The sequence below is a fragment of the Papaver somniferum genome, chromosome 9 (assembly GCF_003573695.1).
Source record: "Papaver somniferum cultivar HN1 chromosome 9, ASM357369v1, whole genome shotgun sequence".
Lineage (NCBI taxonomy): Eukaryota > Viridiplantae > Streptophyta > Magnoliopsida > Ranunculales > Papaveraceae > Papaver > Papaver somniferum.
In genome coordinates this window covers 156,850,232-156,866,262 of record NC_039366.1, presented here as the reverse complement: position 1 = coordinate 156,866,262, position 16,031 = coordinate 156,850,232, and the positions used below count along the sequence as shown (strand labels likewise).

The 16,031-nt window shown below is 35.4% G+C and overlaps 1 long non-coding RNA gene across 4 annotated transcripts; it reads left to right on the top strand.

The window, feature by feature from the left end:
• Positions 1-7,120: 7,120 nt before the first annotated feature.
• Positions 7,121-9,268, top strand: LOC113308132. 4 transcript variants are annotated; one of them, XR_003339517.1, is made up of 4 exons: positions 7,121-7,574; positions 7,652-7,725; positions 7,822-8,250; positions 8,372-9,268. It is a non-coding gene; the product is annotated as an uncharacterized LOC113308132 (long non-coding RNA). The 4 variants fall into 4 exon arrangements; XR_003339516.1 differs by having other exon boundaries at positions 7,822-8,261; XR_003339514.1 differs by having other exon boundaries at positions 7,123-7,574; positions 7,822-8,261; positions 8,381-9,268.
• The last annotated feature ends 6,763 nt before the right edge of the window (positions 9,269-16,031 follow it).

Here is a 16,031-nt window from a genome sequence, read left to right as displayed (position 1 = left end):
TGAAGTCTTTAAGTCGTTAACCTGGTTTAGAAGAAGAAATCAAAGGTTAAAGGAGAATCGACTCTAGCTTAGCACAACTAGTATCACACAGAATGTGTGGGGATTAGGTTTCCCAATTGCTAGAGTTCTCCCTTATATACACTTTCAAATCAGGATTTGCAATCAATGTTAGCTTAGTAACAAAGCATTCAATATTCACCGTTAGATGAAAACCTGATTAGATTGAAGCTAATATTTCTCAACCGTTAGATCGAAAACTTAGCTTGTCACACACAAATGAAATTCCCAATTTTGGGTTTATGGACCGTACCCAAACATTAACATTTGTTGGTTCAACAAGTCAACCAAATGGTTAGCCATAGATTACTCTCATATCAACCTTATTCTTCTTCACCATAACTAGTTCAAATGACTCAAATGAACTAGTTAGAGAGTTGTTCAATTGCAAAGGAAATCTTATGTAACTACACAAGACAGAATTGAAGCAAAATCGGTTTGATTCACTCGAATCGGTTCATGAACTTTATAGCCACGGTTTGCAAAAGCATTCCTTAGTTTATTTAAACATTAGTTCAAGACAACCGACTTTAGATATAACTTGCTCAAGTTCGCGGACTGGGTTCGCGTACTTAAGCTCATGGAAGGAGTACACAAACTCCAGCAGAAAATCTCGGGCCAAGAAGTTCCGCAAGTTCGCGGACTGAGTTCGCGGACTTGGCTCACGCCACTTCCAACTTCAAAGTTAGCAAACTTTGGTTCAAGGAATAGGATTTATGCATATATGTGTTTCCACAATAATGCTTATATCCACCAATGGTTATGTAATCTAAACTCTCATTTCAATCATTGAAACATTCTCAGAGAACGTTATATAGCCGTTATTCACAGACCATTTTTTGTCAGAGCAATTTTCAAAGTGATTGAAACATAACATGACTTTCGTCACTTGGTAAAGATGAATTCGGCTGAAGCGAAAGCTTACCAACACACATTTCGAGAAATAGATAGGCGAGATAAACTCGGCTCGAAATAGCAAATGTGTATAATGAAAGTCTATATATCAAAACGACTTTTGTCTCAAGAGTAGGAGATAGAGTAAATAGACTTTTGAGTGACAGATAAGTTCAAGTCTCCACATAATTTTTAGTCGATGAAGATCCACCAGTTCCTTGAGTAGTCCTTCCTCTTGTATGATGATTGCCATGGAGTGTTGAGCTCAACTACACTTTCTATCCTAATCCAAGACCTTAGCTCTAATAGGCTAGTAATCAAGACTTATAGTTCTGATCACTAATATTGACAAACATGCTTGAGATAGCAACGCATGCAAGTTCGACCGAGCAATGATCTAAACAGATGATCATTATACCTTGGTGACTATTATTATAGAGGAGGAATTCAGAAAAATAATAGACGAAAACTAGAAAACAGAACACACTAGAAACCATATTCGAAAACTAGAAAACAGACACCTACAAAGAATAGAGACTTGCTTGGAAGCATGGTTTTTAAAAGCGTACGCTTCACGCTTCGGAGCGTACACTTCGCTTCAAATTTTAGCATTTCACTCCATAGCAGTCATGTGAAGCGCATCTTTCATGAAGCGTACACTTCACGATTCAGAGCGTACGCTTCGCTTTAAATTTCAACATTTCACCCCACCTCCCACTCTTCTGGAGTAGGTTGAACTGGTTTACACACGCTTCGTTTTTGATAAAAATTATACATATATAAAATTTATATAGATCATCTTCCTAATAAATTTATCATTACTAGTTACGACTAATTTTTCATAAGAAACCATCTGCTTCAAGCATCAACCATGAAGCGACGCTTCACGCTTCGACATACGCATTGCTTCCTAAAAATGAAAAAGGCGTCACGCTTTCAATACCTTTCTTGGATGGGTCTAGTCCTGTCTCGTCTAATATTTTGGACACCTACAACGAGTAGACTAAGGCAGGAGGCTAGTTCAGTCTCGTTTATCGACATCTAGAGTGTGTAGAGTAATGAGATGTAAGTAAGCCTGCACAAAATCAGAATTGTGTGATGTCCCCTCTTTGCTTTCCCGTGAAGTCACACCAATCAACGTAAACCATTATTTCTTGGCACAATAGGGGATCAGAAGAAGCTACAAACTCACTGTGGGAGAACATTTGGAAGAGTGGATAGACGTCAAAGGGAAGCACAGAGGAAGGAAAATATGGCCTCTTATCCCGGCTGCTATTTTGTGGGCAATATGGATGGAAAAAAAAAGGTAGAGTTATGGACAAGAAAAGGAAGAAAGACAAAGATGAAATCATCAATAAATTTAAGAGGCTGATATTCAAATGGGGTTCTCTACCAAATTGGTTCTCGACTGTAACCTTTAGTGACCTTACCGAGAATATCTTGATTTGATGAGGTTGACATGACAACAATTGCAATTCAAAATGGCAAAAGTTTCCAAGGATTGTTGGTAAATTATTCAAGGAAATCACTGCCGATGATCCTCGAAGCCTTTCGTATAGATAAAGAAAAAAAGTGCAAATAGGATCGAAAGGAAAGCGAGGCAGAAAAATTCAGAGCACAAAGGTACAAAGACTAAAGTTAATTGTCCAGTTCCAGGTTCGGTACGCAATTCTTGGAGTGATGTTGAGAAGGATAGTTTTATCCTCGGTCTTTAATTTTTTTTTTGTGAACAATCTTGTTCAGATGAAGAAATTTGTTGAATGTAATATTTACCCTTTTTAGTCAAAAAAAAAATAATATACAGTCATATTCATACCACTATGAGAGAATTTTTAAGTAGAAAGGGATAAGAAGCAAAAGAGTGGGTACATAGACAAAAAATGTTGACTGGATCCCGACATAGGAAAATTGTTATTCAAAAAAGTCATTTACCAATGTACACACTTATATGCTTCTTATCTTTCTGACCATTGATGGTGTGCACGCCATAAAAAGTTTCTCTTAGTAAAATGACTATCTCACCCATCTCTTTACTTTCAGCATATTTCTTCACCTGAATAAGCTCTACACTGAGAAGGATGCCAATAAAATGATGATGACATATGTGTGTACCTTATTTCAAACACTAGATATTTGTACGACCGTTTAGAATATACGGAGCGGTTGTAGTGTGAAAAAACAAGAGCAATCCTCGTAGAAATTCAAAGGTTTCTATTTATTTATTTTTGATCGAAAAGGAGAATATATTGAAAGAGTAAAGAAATCCAAAGGTTTCTATTTTACGAAGGAAAATTTCGCCGTAACTCAGAATTTCCATGGAAGTTACAATGGATATCTAGTTAATAAGAAATAATTCTTCGGTCTACAAACTTGAAACTCTCTGTTATGTTTTTCACCCCACGAAGGAAAAGAGGAAAAGAATGATGGGGATCGAAGGAAATAGGATGGGCTAGATATATTGGCCATCGGGTTCACATTAACGGGCATATCTTACTTTACCCATACACGGTTTAGTTAACTTCTTCAGGGACTAGAATTTCATTTTACTCCGATTTCGCACCAACTAGGGGCACCCATTTGATTCTTTCTGTCAATTGTGGTTGACTCAAAAGTTGTCCGTCTATAAGGGAAAATGAATATGGCTTTGTTTGGTAAAATTTATGATTATCTATTTATGATTATAGATAATGATAAATTGATAAATGATTTTGAAATAATCATTTTTAAAATAATTTTTTTTCCAAACACTTATTTCAAATAATTAATTATCTTAAAATGATGATCTGAAAAAGGAAAGGAAAGAACAATGATCTAGAATCTTTTTTTAGTGCTATGTTGTTCTTGTGTCTCTCTCTTGATGGTTTATTAAAAATAAGAAGAAAAAATTAAATTTGAGTTTGTTAAAAAAAATAATTGATTATAATAAATTTTCAAAACAACTGTTTTCTGTTTTTTTCAATTATGATTAAAATAATCAATTATTATAATGGTTAACAAACACATATAAAATTCATTATAATCTACATAATGAATTATGGGATGATAATCCATTAAAATAATGATTACCAAACATCCCCTATATTTTGATTTCTATGATGACATCTCAAAAAACAAAGGATCATTTCGTTAAAATGAATTTCCAGTCGTATGAGTACTACCACTTTTTAATTTCCTCTTTTACTCAGTTTGCTCACGTTCACCTCTCTTGTGAAGATAATTTTTGTTACTTGCTGCCGTATTTTAGTAAGTCTCGCCAATATTACTTGCTACCGTATTTTCCTCTTTTACTCAATTTGCTCACGTTCACCTTCTCTTGTGAAGATAATTTCTGTTACTTGCTACCGTATTTTAGTAAGTCTCGCCAATGGGTTTCTTTAAGTCGGAACCTCTTTATTGTAGGTTCCACAGTAATGTTTATATCATTATCAATTAATACAGTTCCACCACACTCCCGTCCACATAATAATCCACCCCCACCCGCCCACCCACCCGCGTTTCCACATGGGATGGGGGCACTTGCCAAGTCGAGATGATGTTGGATAAAATATCTTCGTTATCTATTTCTCAATAGTACGACTCGTGGATTATATCCACCGATTCGTTACAACTATTTGTAACAACGGTTTTCTTATGTATTACCAATTCAGAAAACGAGGGTACCTTTTTCAAATGGGGGTTCCCTAGAAAGAAATGATTAATCCAAAACTTACTTCATTGAAGAGAAATATCATCTTTTACTTAATAACCATCTAGGATAGCCCAATTGGCTAGGCGGGCTTAATTAATGTACTTTCCATCTAAGAGGGAAAGCATTTTACGAAAAGCAAACGTCTTTTATGATAAATAGTAAATTAGTAGGATCCAGTGATTCCGGTCGTTTAGGTACTAGAGAGCAGAGTTTAGTGGTTACGTCTCATTTACTCAACTCATTAGGTACTAGAAAGCAGAGTTTAGTGGTTACGTCTCATTTACTCAACTCATTATAGGACTAGACAAGGCGAGAACGGGACAAGACAAGACGTCTGCTTTTCCATCCAGTCTCTCTCTGCCCCAAAACCCCATGCTTACTGGTCCATGTGAAAAGATGTTTGCTTTCTCCTACTTTTTACTCTCGAGTCTCGACCTATGGTACCCTTTAAAATGTCTCACTAATACATGCGAGAGAGAAGTTCTATTTTATAGTCGAACTCTTCACCCAACTCTAAATAGAGGTGAAAAACACTTGCAATTGCAGCAATCCATAAACAAGTACTACCAGTCTACGTTTAGTGATGTCGTTTAACAATTAAAACATCAGAAACTGCTCCAAGGAAGTAGAGCACATTCATAAGGTACTAACGAAACTCGAAAAAAAGATGGGGAAAAACAAACGTCTTTTCTGATGATTACAGGGGCAGACTACGACCACGAAATCTAACAAGTTTTGGAAGGGTCTTGCCTTGTCATCTAGAGAGTAGAGAATACAAAATAGACAAGAGACCATAGTGGGGCCAAATCCTTGACGTGTGATGATGGATTTCTCACCCACATTAATTTGTCCTGGTCCTACATGATCTTGTCATCTAGAGACTAGAGTCTGCAAGTCTACACTCTTTTTTAGGATCTTATGCTGGATACTAGAAGTCTACAATTCGGTTTTGGATCTTATGTTGGATACTAGAATGTAAGGGCAATTCCTATGACAATCAACAAACTTATTATTTTGTTGAGCCACGTGGATGAACAAACTGCATTTTCCACTAAAGGAAACAAGGAAAAATGAACAAATCTGATATCTTAAGGTCCCACTAGTGATTTTATTAATATAAACTACTAAGAATTGGATCCCACTAATGATTTTATTTATATAAACTAATAAGAGTTGTGTCCCACGGATTATTAACAAATAATAAAAAATAAACCCTAAATATAATAACCGGGTTTGGGAGAGACAAAAGCAAGGGGCGTTTTTGCTTCAAACTCCAACGATCTTCCTTCCAACTCCAGCGATCTTCCCTCCAACTCCAGCGATTGTGGCATAATTGCCCGCTCTATCACCAAGCGCGCGCTACATCATCCAACTCAATGAACAAACCAACAAATTTGTTGGTTTGAACATCCATTTTTCATGTTTGTTGAGTCCATAGTTGGATCAAAATCAACAAACTTGATGGTTTGTTTATTCCATAGGAACTGCTCTAACTGTGCCGCAACCACATGACTAGATAATTAGATGTTGTTGTGGTTATGGCTATACGAAATTAGTTCACCACGAACTTGAGACAATTGGATTGAGATGCTGTTGTGGTTATGGCTTCCTTTTTATACTACAATTTTGTTTACTAGGTACTAGTCAGACAATTGGGTTGCCTATAATGTAACCAAAAGGGCAAAAACAAACAAAACAAGTATGTCCTGGTATTCTCCACCAGTTCGGCACTTCCTTAACTGCATATCATAGTCGCACATGACATGAGAAGAGTTGTTCTTATTTTTACTAAATAAAAATAAAATGTAATTTATAATACAAAACTGAATGGTTTTTTTAACTTTGAACAGATGTTGCATCTGAGGATCCGACCGTCCCTTTCTTATCCTAGTCAAAGACATCAGATGGATGGAAAAGTTAAACCCTCTTTTCATTATGCAGTGCATATATCGGATTCCCGCATTACAAAGACCATAACTCAACCTCTTAGAAATAAAATAAAATGCTATAAAAATATTAGAAACATAATAATAAAGATCCACAAAAACAAAAATTGTATATATTTAAATTTTCTCAATCTCATATGATCAAGTTTAGTATAACATCAAGGAGATTTCAATTTTAAGAATTATCTAAAAAAAAATCCAACAGTAACACGAACAACTAAACAACAAATCCACCCAAACATATTTGGAAGAACCCAAATCATAAGACTTGACTATACACGTACATGACGCTATTTTTGGTCAGGCCCGGCCTTGGGGCAAAGTACCCAAAGTTCAACTTTGGGCAACATCGAAGGAGAGGGCATCAAAAAGGGTTTGTTACCATGTATATTAGTGTGGATATTAATGAGATATCATCTCATACATAAGTTGGATTTGGCTATTAATGTAGAAAGATTAATCATCGGTTTAGGTCAACACATACACCTATTTCTTATCTAGCGGTCATCTATAGCCCATATGGCATATTCCGCTTACACAGCCATGTACAAACATACTCATGTTTCTGCTTTATTAAATATCTTAAAACTCCAATTTCTTTGTAATATCTTCTTACACACAATCGTATGTTACAACCTACACTCCCTATACATATCGTAGTACAAGATACATATATTGTGTGTGGTCAAGCAATATTATTAGTGAGAACTATTGTCACATCTATTTTTCTAATTTTTTCCAATGTCAAATTTACCGTCCAAAAAATTCACGGACGCACCCATTTTTTCTGAACAAAATTTCTCATAGACCCATATTTGCTAAAATTCTCTGTTTTTTTTTGAGAGGATAAGGAGGAATTGACAGGGGATTTCATTATTAAATCAGAACCAGATGATGCAAGATCTGTATTTTTTGTTGATTTTCGTAGGGTTTCTGAAGCACATCCAAGATATTCACAGGGGATGAAGTTATTCGAGATGAGTTTCCAGGTTCGTTTTCTGTTTTTTTTTTTGTTTCATATGGTTCGATTTGATTTTCGTTTTTCTGATTTTTTTTGTTCCATCAGGTTCGATTTGATTTTTCGTTAGGTTTGTTCATACTTGGCATATCGTGTCTTCGTATTCTTCTTAGCACTTTCAGGTAAATTTTCATTTTTTAATAGAAAAATTGAATTATAATAGATTCCTTGAAATTCAGCACCAACATTAAAATAGCTTCTTGATGGTGATCGTGAAGAGTCGGTTATGCTGCTGTTATTGATGGCAGTGGAGTGATCGAGAGCAATAAGACAGGGTAGTGTTGCCATTGATCGATGAGAGGTGCTGTGATGCTGTCTCGGTGATATGATGACGAGAAGCTGAGGGACTATTAAGTTGCGATGGTTTAGAGAGAAATCAGTGAGAAATGTTTGTTGCCAATGATTTAAAGAACGAGAAGAAAACAGGGAACTGTGGATGGAGTCGATCAGTCGAGCTTCTTGTTTCTGCTGATGGAGACGATGAAGATTGGTAATGGTGGAACTGTATATATAACTTTTTATGGTTGTTCGTTTGGCAGAGAAATACTTCACAGATTTTCAGTTGAAACTGGTCTCAAAGTTTTCGAATTTCACTAACGGAGTGCGTATTGCCGGATAGTCTTTGCAATTTTCAACTATGATTTCCAGTACGTAACTAGTATGTATAGTCTTTGCAACCTTTTTTTTTTTGGGTTCCAATTTTAGAAGCTTCTTTTTCTAAATTGGATGTTGTATGTTCAAGAAAATGCTTATGAGGTACAATTTAAGCTTCTGCAGGAGACCAAGTGTGTGCTATTACAGGAAAGAGCATATGAAAAGTTTCAAAATGATGGATGGACTTTAGTTGTCGAAGAAAATTGGCATTCTTCATGGGTTTGAGATCGGCCTGCCTTAGCTGGGAAAATATAACGACACAGGTTATCATGGCCATACCAATTTTGGCCTTTTTGTAGTCTACTAAGATTTGTCCATGACTATTGATTAAATTATAGATTTGTCTTAATAGCAGCTACAGTACTATCACTTTCCAGGATGCAGTACCGTGTTAGTGTGTAGATGAGCAATCAGTTATTAGGCAATTGCGTTGAAACTTCTAGGAACTTTCTTGTATACAGTTCTCTAGTTTTGAGTGGCATAGCGTTTGTACTTTTTAGCTGTACTTACGGGAGGTTCTTCAACGTCATGATTATGAACTTATTGTCCTTTTAATTGTTTCCTGAATTGGACAAAAAAAGCCGTAGATAGTGGTTCCAATCAAGTAAATATGATGTCTGGGTTTTTGGTATTCATGTTACCGTTAGTATTCATACCTCAACGTGGATATGAAAAGATTCACTAAATTTTAATTCTTTTATGTGATTTTCATGAATCTTTTAATGAAATGATATAAACCCGTGTATTTTCCAATTATTCATTAGGGTTTATCATTTGGTGTTGGCTATTGCATGAAGAACTTGATCGATCCACGTTAATCAATAATAAGGAGTGAATATGATATCATGCATCAAGGGTTCCTGCAGCAAATATGGAAAGGCATTGTTTGGATTTGGCTATAGTTAATTGTAATTTCATATAAGACTTATCATTTTTTTTTTGTGATCGAAGGATTCTTGTAAATTTATTTTCTTCAAATGGATTATGCAACTATAAAAATGGTTTGAATAATTTTTTATGCAATTAAGAAAATGATTGCATAACCTGTTATGCATCTACAAAAGTTGTTGCATAACTTGTTATGCAGTCCAGAAAATGGTTGCATAACATGTTATGCATCAACTTTTTTATTAGTATCGAAACCAGTAAAAAAAAACCTGCATAACTTGTCATGCACCTACCATAATATTTGCATAACATATTATGCAGTCGTGAAAAGGGATGCATAAGACATTATGCAACCATTTTTTTGTAAGCACCGAAATAAAAAAATTGGTGCATAACTTGATATGCATCCAAAAGTATGGCTGCATAACGCATTATGCATCAACTTTTTTTTTGTAAGCACTGAATTAACCAAAACAATGGATGCATAATTTATTATGCAGTCGAAAAAATTATTGCATAATTCGGTATGGGTCTTTTGTATTTTGTGATGTTATTTTTTTAGGCATATATATCGTTTTAGTGGTTGCATAACTAAATTAGTAAATGCATGAACCAAAATATGGCCACATAACGTTTTATGCATCTTTTTGTTGTATCTGCATAATGTGTTATGCATTTTTATTGGTGGCTGCATAATGGTTATGCATCAAGTTTTCGAAAATTTTGCCCAAAATGATGATCACCTCCGATTTTTTCGTGAAAAACAAAAATTTGATATTGTTGTTTGTACTCATTGTATAGCTCTCTTAAAAAAAATTCCAACGATATAAATTTTTTAAAATTTCAAGGCGCGATTTTTTAGATATGTTATATTTAAGTTGCGTTGCCAATTATACCCCTGAAAAATTAGGATGCATAACCCATTATGCAATTATTGTTCAAAATTTCATATAATTATGGGTGTCATGGAAGCTAAAAATAATCTTGGACCTGACAACGAGAATATTTTTTTTTTTGGGCTTGCGCCTAAGTTTCACATATTATTATTATCACAAATGACTATAATTAAATTAGCAAAATTTATTATCATGATTAGCTACTATTATTTTTGATGTTTAATTTGGGCATCTCGATGTCAGAGCCGGCCCTGTTTTTGGTAAACGGATCAGAGCGGTATTAATCCACGGATCCTCCCTCTATAACTTGGACGGAGGGAGAATTCATACAGAGTATTATTAATTTAATGTATTACGAGGGGGAAATAGAACCCTTGGGATGGGTGGAAGTTGTTTTTTTCAAATCTTGTTCAAGTGCAAAATTCCTTTTCCACCTGTTTTTGAAATGTTAGCTACTTTAGCCTTGTATCTTGCACTTCTATTGCGAGGTAAGAATTAACAGTGGACCGGACTAGGAATCGGACCCATACAATCACACAAGAAGAATATAGGTCGCTTATGTTTGATATATGCTGGCCCTATTTATATCTCATTACTCTACTCTCTCTAAGATTCCAGAGTTTTAGTTGGTGGCTTGGTGCATACTCTCAGGATGAGACATCTGCTTTTCCCTCCAGTCTTACTCATCTACCGGTTCCGTACACCGTATTTATACACCCATATATGTCACACATATAGACCCTAGGATGGATACGGTGAACTCGTTGGGATCCGCTCGGATCCTGAGCTGAATGCATACACCAATACGACAATGACACATAGTGGGGTATATGTAACCACCGGTTTTAGTAAAGAGTTTTGCTATACCCACCGAAAATTAAGCACCGAGTGGGCACCGAGAGGGACGAGTGATGCTACATTGATACAAAAAAAAAGGGAAAATCCCGTGAGGGGATCGGACGAACGATGGAGAAAGATCTCATCATAGGGATTAGAAGGGTGCAGATGTGGGTCCCTCGAATATGAGTCACGGTAGAAATCCCGGAATTTCCTCCCGGGATATAAAGCATTTTCGTGGGAAAAAACTTAAAAATCAATAGGTCGTCAATTTAAGGACTTAGGGAATAGAATTACAAAGATTTCTCTTCGTCTTCGGCCGGTCTTCGGCTTAGCTAACACACAGGATTTTAGGCTTGTTGCTAGCATAGAGTAGGTAGGAAGGAGAGAGCAAAAAAAAGAGGGGAAGCATTTTCCGAAAAACAAACATCTTTTCTTATATACAGTAAACTAGTAGGGTCCAGTGATTCAGGTTGTTTAGGTGCTAAAGAGCAGAGTTTCTTGATCACGTCCCATTTATTCTACTCCTTTAGGACTCTAGAGTTTAGGTGGTCTTTAGATATAAAAATATATTTGTGTTTGTGTGGTGGGGTATTTACAGAAAATTTAGTATTATAATATAATCAGTGGGACCCTTTAAATATAAAAATATATTGTAAAAGTGAAAAAGTAAGAGGAAATGAGAGATTATATATATATATATATATATATATATAATTACTCGGAGATAAAGAGACTATCGCTGGAGATGGAAAGACCATCGAGAGATGAAAAGACCATCGAGCGATGGAGTCTTTATCGCCCGAGAGAAACTCCATCGTGATAACTTACATATAGGCATATGAGTTTAGCACTTTGACATACTCATAATGGGTGCATATATGGTAAATATATGAATTTTCCATACCCATAGGAATATGCCTTATGCTTTTGATTATTTAAAAACATGATAGGGACAAAACCCAATGGTTATTTTGATATCACGTGAAAAAGTACTAAACGAGCCGTATAATTCAGTACTACGTAAATTAACACAAAATTGGTCAAAAAGACCAAAAGCAATAATTTTTGAGTGAGATAGATTTCTAGGTTTTGATACTGTTCATATGGACAGTAATACAAAAAAATACTGTTTAAATAGCCAATTTGGATATTTCACCCAAAAAAATAAAAACAAAAGAATATCAATCACCTAAAATACCCCTTAACCTTTTAAACTAAGTTTTTTTTATTGCAAAAAAATTTGTCCCACGTACAAATATAACCTAACATCAGTACCCCAATATTTTTGAGTATTTGAGCGGGACCAACGAAACCAAAGCCGACCAACAACACATGGGCTACGACCAAGCAAAGCAGACACCTCAGAATTAGCCTGCACATCAGGAAGTACAGATAATCTGAAAAGAAAGAAAATCAAACAGTCTAAACAAGTGCCGGCAACACCTACCTGAGTGAAACGAAAAATGTTATCAATAAAGAAAAGCACATCCTGATCCTCAACATCTCTAAATTGCACATCAACATACAGACCAATAAGTCCAACACCTACGCATATTTTCGATAGTTATACATGATGCTCGCTGCATTAGACAAACCAGTTGGAGGATTAGATGTTACCGGGTCCGCAGAGGGTGTGGCAATGGGCATCGCCCCTGGAGCTCTTCCAGCTGGTGGGAATGGATAAGTCGTTACCGGTTGGTTACCACGTCGTGAATGGTGCCGCAGTTGGATTGGTTATCGACTGCAGTTGGATTGGTTATCGACTGCACAGATTCGAGACGTACACATCAAACATCGCAGACTCGTTCTGGATCCTCTGACCGAAATTTTACAGGCAACAAACTCCTTCCTTTAGAACATTCACCGCAAAATTCAAGATCGTCGTCCCTGTCATACATACATTTTTCCCTCAGTATTGGTTACAAACAATGGTTATCCCATCCCTGACTATACACTAGTAGCTACGATTCTACTAAAATGGTAAACCTGATTGGCAATTCTAGGAACAAAAGATCAAATATAAAGAGATATAAAATACGGTCATATTAATGTCTCCATGGGGAGATTAAGTGAGAAACAACATTACTAACAACGTAATCTTAGTAACTAATGAACATCTTACTAGAGTTTTAAAAGTTCAATGGAAAAACCTAGCATCCCAAAAATTCAAGACACTTGGAGCAAAAAAATAAAATTGAAGCATGTAAAAGTAGGAAAAATCCAGATCTAGGATTTATTACAAGAATTGTCAGAGTGAAGGAAGAAGATACAGGTCGTACATCTTGACTTGCTTTGTCATCGGTGAAGAAATACTATTAGACACTGTACTTTTGAAATTCGCACTCACTGTTATTTGCATCAAGATAAAACACCACACCCAACATTAGGTTAGCAAAATCCCTACAAGAAGGGATAAATAATTACAAAATGAAGGAGAAAAGGAAGGGGAGGAGATCGGCATACCCAATGGACAAACTTGGCGAGTTTTTTTTTTATGAAAAGTAGAGAAGAAACATGAACCATATCTACGATCCGACCTAAGCTAGTGGATTATTTATTCATTCATAAGTCATGGGCTCTTATAGGTGATTTACTGACCTCCACTATGACTAGTTATTATTTTTACACAATCATATAGTATGATACCAGTTTCATATCAGTTTAAACGCGGGTGAAAAAAAATTCAATCAAATCTAAAATAGGATGATACCAGTTTCATATTACTTTATACATGGATGAAAAAAATTTCGACCAACTCCAAAACAGGATGATACCAATATCATTCATGTTTTATACACGGATGAAAAAAAGTTTCAGTCAAATCTAAAACAGGATGATACCAATATCATCCATGTTTTATACAGGGATGAAAAAAATTCAGTCAAATCTAAAACAGGATGATACCAGTTTCATATTACTTTACACATGGATGAAAAAAAATTCGACCAAATCCAAAACAGGATGATACCAGTTTCATATTACTTTATACATGGATGAAAAAAAATCGACCAAATCCAAATCAGGATGATACCAATATCATCCATGTTTACACAAATTTAATATAAGATGAAACCATTTTCATCCTATGTTAAATATGGATGAATGTAAATTCAGTTGTATCTAAACCATGATAATACGAGTTTCATACTAGTTTAAACATGGATAAAACAAAATCATCCAGGATGATACTAGTTTCATATTAGTTTAAACACGAATGAAAATAAATTCTGCCAAATCTAAAACAAGATGATAGCAATTTCATCTAAAACAAAACGATACCCGTTTCATATTATTTTATATTTGGATGAAAACAATTTCAACCAAAATTTAAAACAGGGTGATACCAGTTTCATCCATGTTTATGTAAGGAAAAAAAAAGACTAGAATTTCATTCATCTGATAAATTTCAGGTTTAGTACTAGATGATACCAATTTCATCCATATTTACACTAGAAAAAAAATAACTAACTAAAATATTGATCATCTCACTAATTGAAGGTCTAGAATAGGATGATGTCAGTTTCATCCATGTTTACACGAGAAAAAAAGACAGATTAAAACTTCACTCATATATAAAAGGATTCATCTCATAAAATCAACGTACTTAAGGTCAATCCAAGTGAAATTGATGAGTTCAATTAATCAAATCAACAAAAGAATTAGGATTAGGAAACTTACCAGTGCGCATCTTGTACGATTGATGTAAGAAAAAAAACCTAATTTTCTTAGTTTCAATGAATTTGAGAAAATCTTCATTTTAATTAAGACATTTGGATGAAAACAAATGTAGACAGTGGTGGTGATGATGCCGTCGGTGTTTTTGGTGGTGTAGGAAGATGGTGATGTTGGTTGTAGTTGTAATCTATCTAAACCCAAAAAAAAACCTAACTTGTTACTGTCCGTGACGGTGGTGGTGGTTGTAGTCATTATTGATGATGGTGGTGGTGGTTGTGGTTATAGTGGTGGAGTTTTATGTTAGTGGTGGTGGCGTAGATTGAAATCAAGTAGGTGTTCGTATTTGTGGTGGTGGTGGTACTGAAATCTTGATGTCAATGGTGTCGATGGTGGAGAAATCGTAGGTGACGGTGATGAAGAAAGATTGGATCAAAAGGGTAGTAACGTCTCTCCACATTAAAAGATTTTTTTAGTCATTTGACCCAGGCCGAATTCTTACCCGTCCATATGGCCCAAAAGGTGTACCCTTTTGGCTATATAGCCCATTTTCTGGTAAATTAATACCATACAATTCGTTTCGATCTAGGAATATCGAAGTTACAGTTTCGAAAGTACAAATGATATGGTCGGATTCTTGAATAATACCGATATAATTGGCGAACTTAATAACTTACACACAAACAATTACTATATGACATAGGAGAGAATATCCCGAGAGGTAGCAAGTACCATGCCCGCATATATCCAGATGATGAAGGGCTAGTTAAAACCAATCGATCATAACTCTTGAAAAGAAGACGGGAAAAGAACAAGGAAATACAGAGGGTCTGATTCATTGGTGTTAGTGTGAGTGGGCGGTTTTTACAGATCCCATATCACGGCTCACCAAGAATTTTTGTACTAATATATAGTGACTGGTAAGGAAAAACAAACGTGTCCGAAAAATACCAATGGACCTGCTCATATCCAGTATGTGTTCAACATGCCACTCGATTCATACAAATTTAAAACGACTCGCAATGCAAATCACTATTCGAAGTGAAAATTCATTTTTCAAATTTATCACCAAGTCAGCATTTGAGAAAAAAAGATATCTGATCTAATTAAATGAAGCATGAAAAATTTTAAGGGTTCAAGTAAGGAAAAATAGGCTTGGAAGCCTAATGCCCTATAAATTTAGGGCTCGGAAGCCAGTTGTGTTAGAGCATTGCTCGGTTGAACCCACTAGCGTTTGCATGTCAAGTTAATTGTCAATTTTAGTTGTCAAAATGCATTCTTGATTTAGCATACTAAAGATAGTTTCGGACTAGATTAGGTCTAAGAAGTTGAATCGAAGTTATCCTTAAAGGATGAAGATTGAAGACTACAAGAATACATCAACAAGTACTTCATCAACAAATATATGTGATTGATTTCATTTGGATTCTTGTTCAATTCTACCTTTCTAATCCATCGAGATAAATGCTCACTCTATG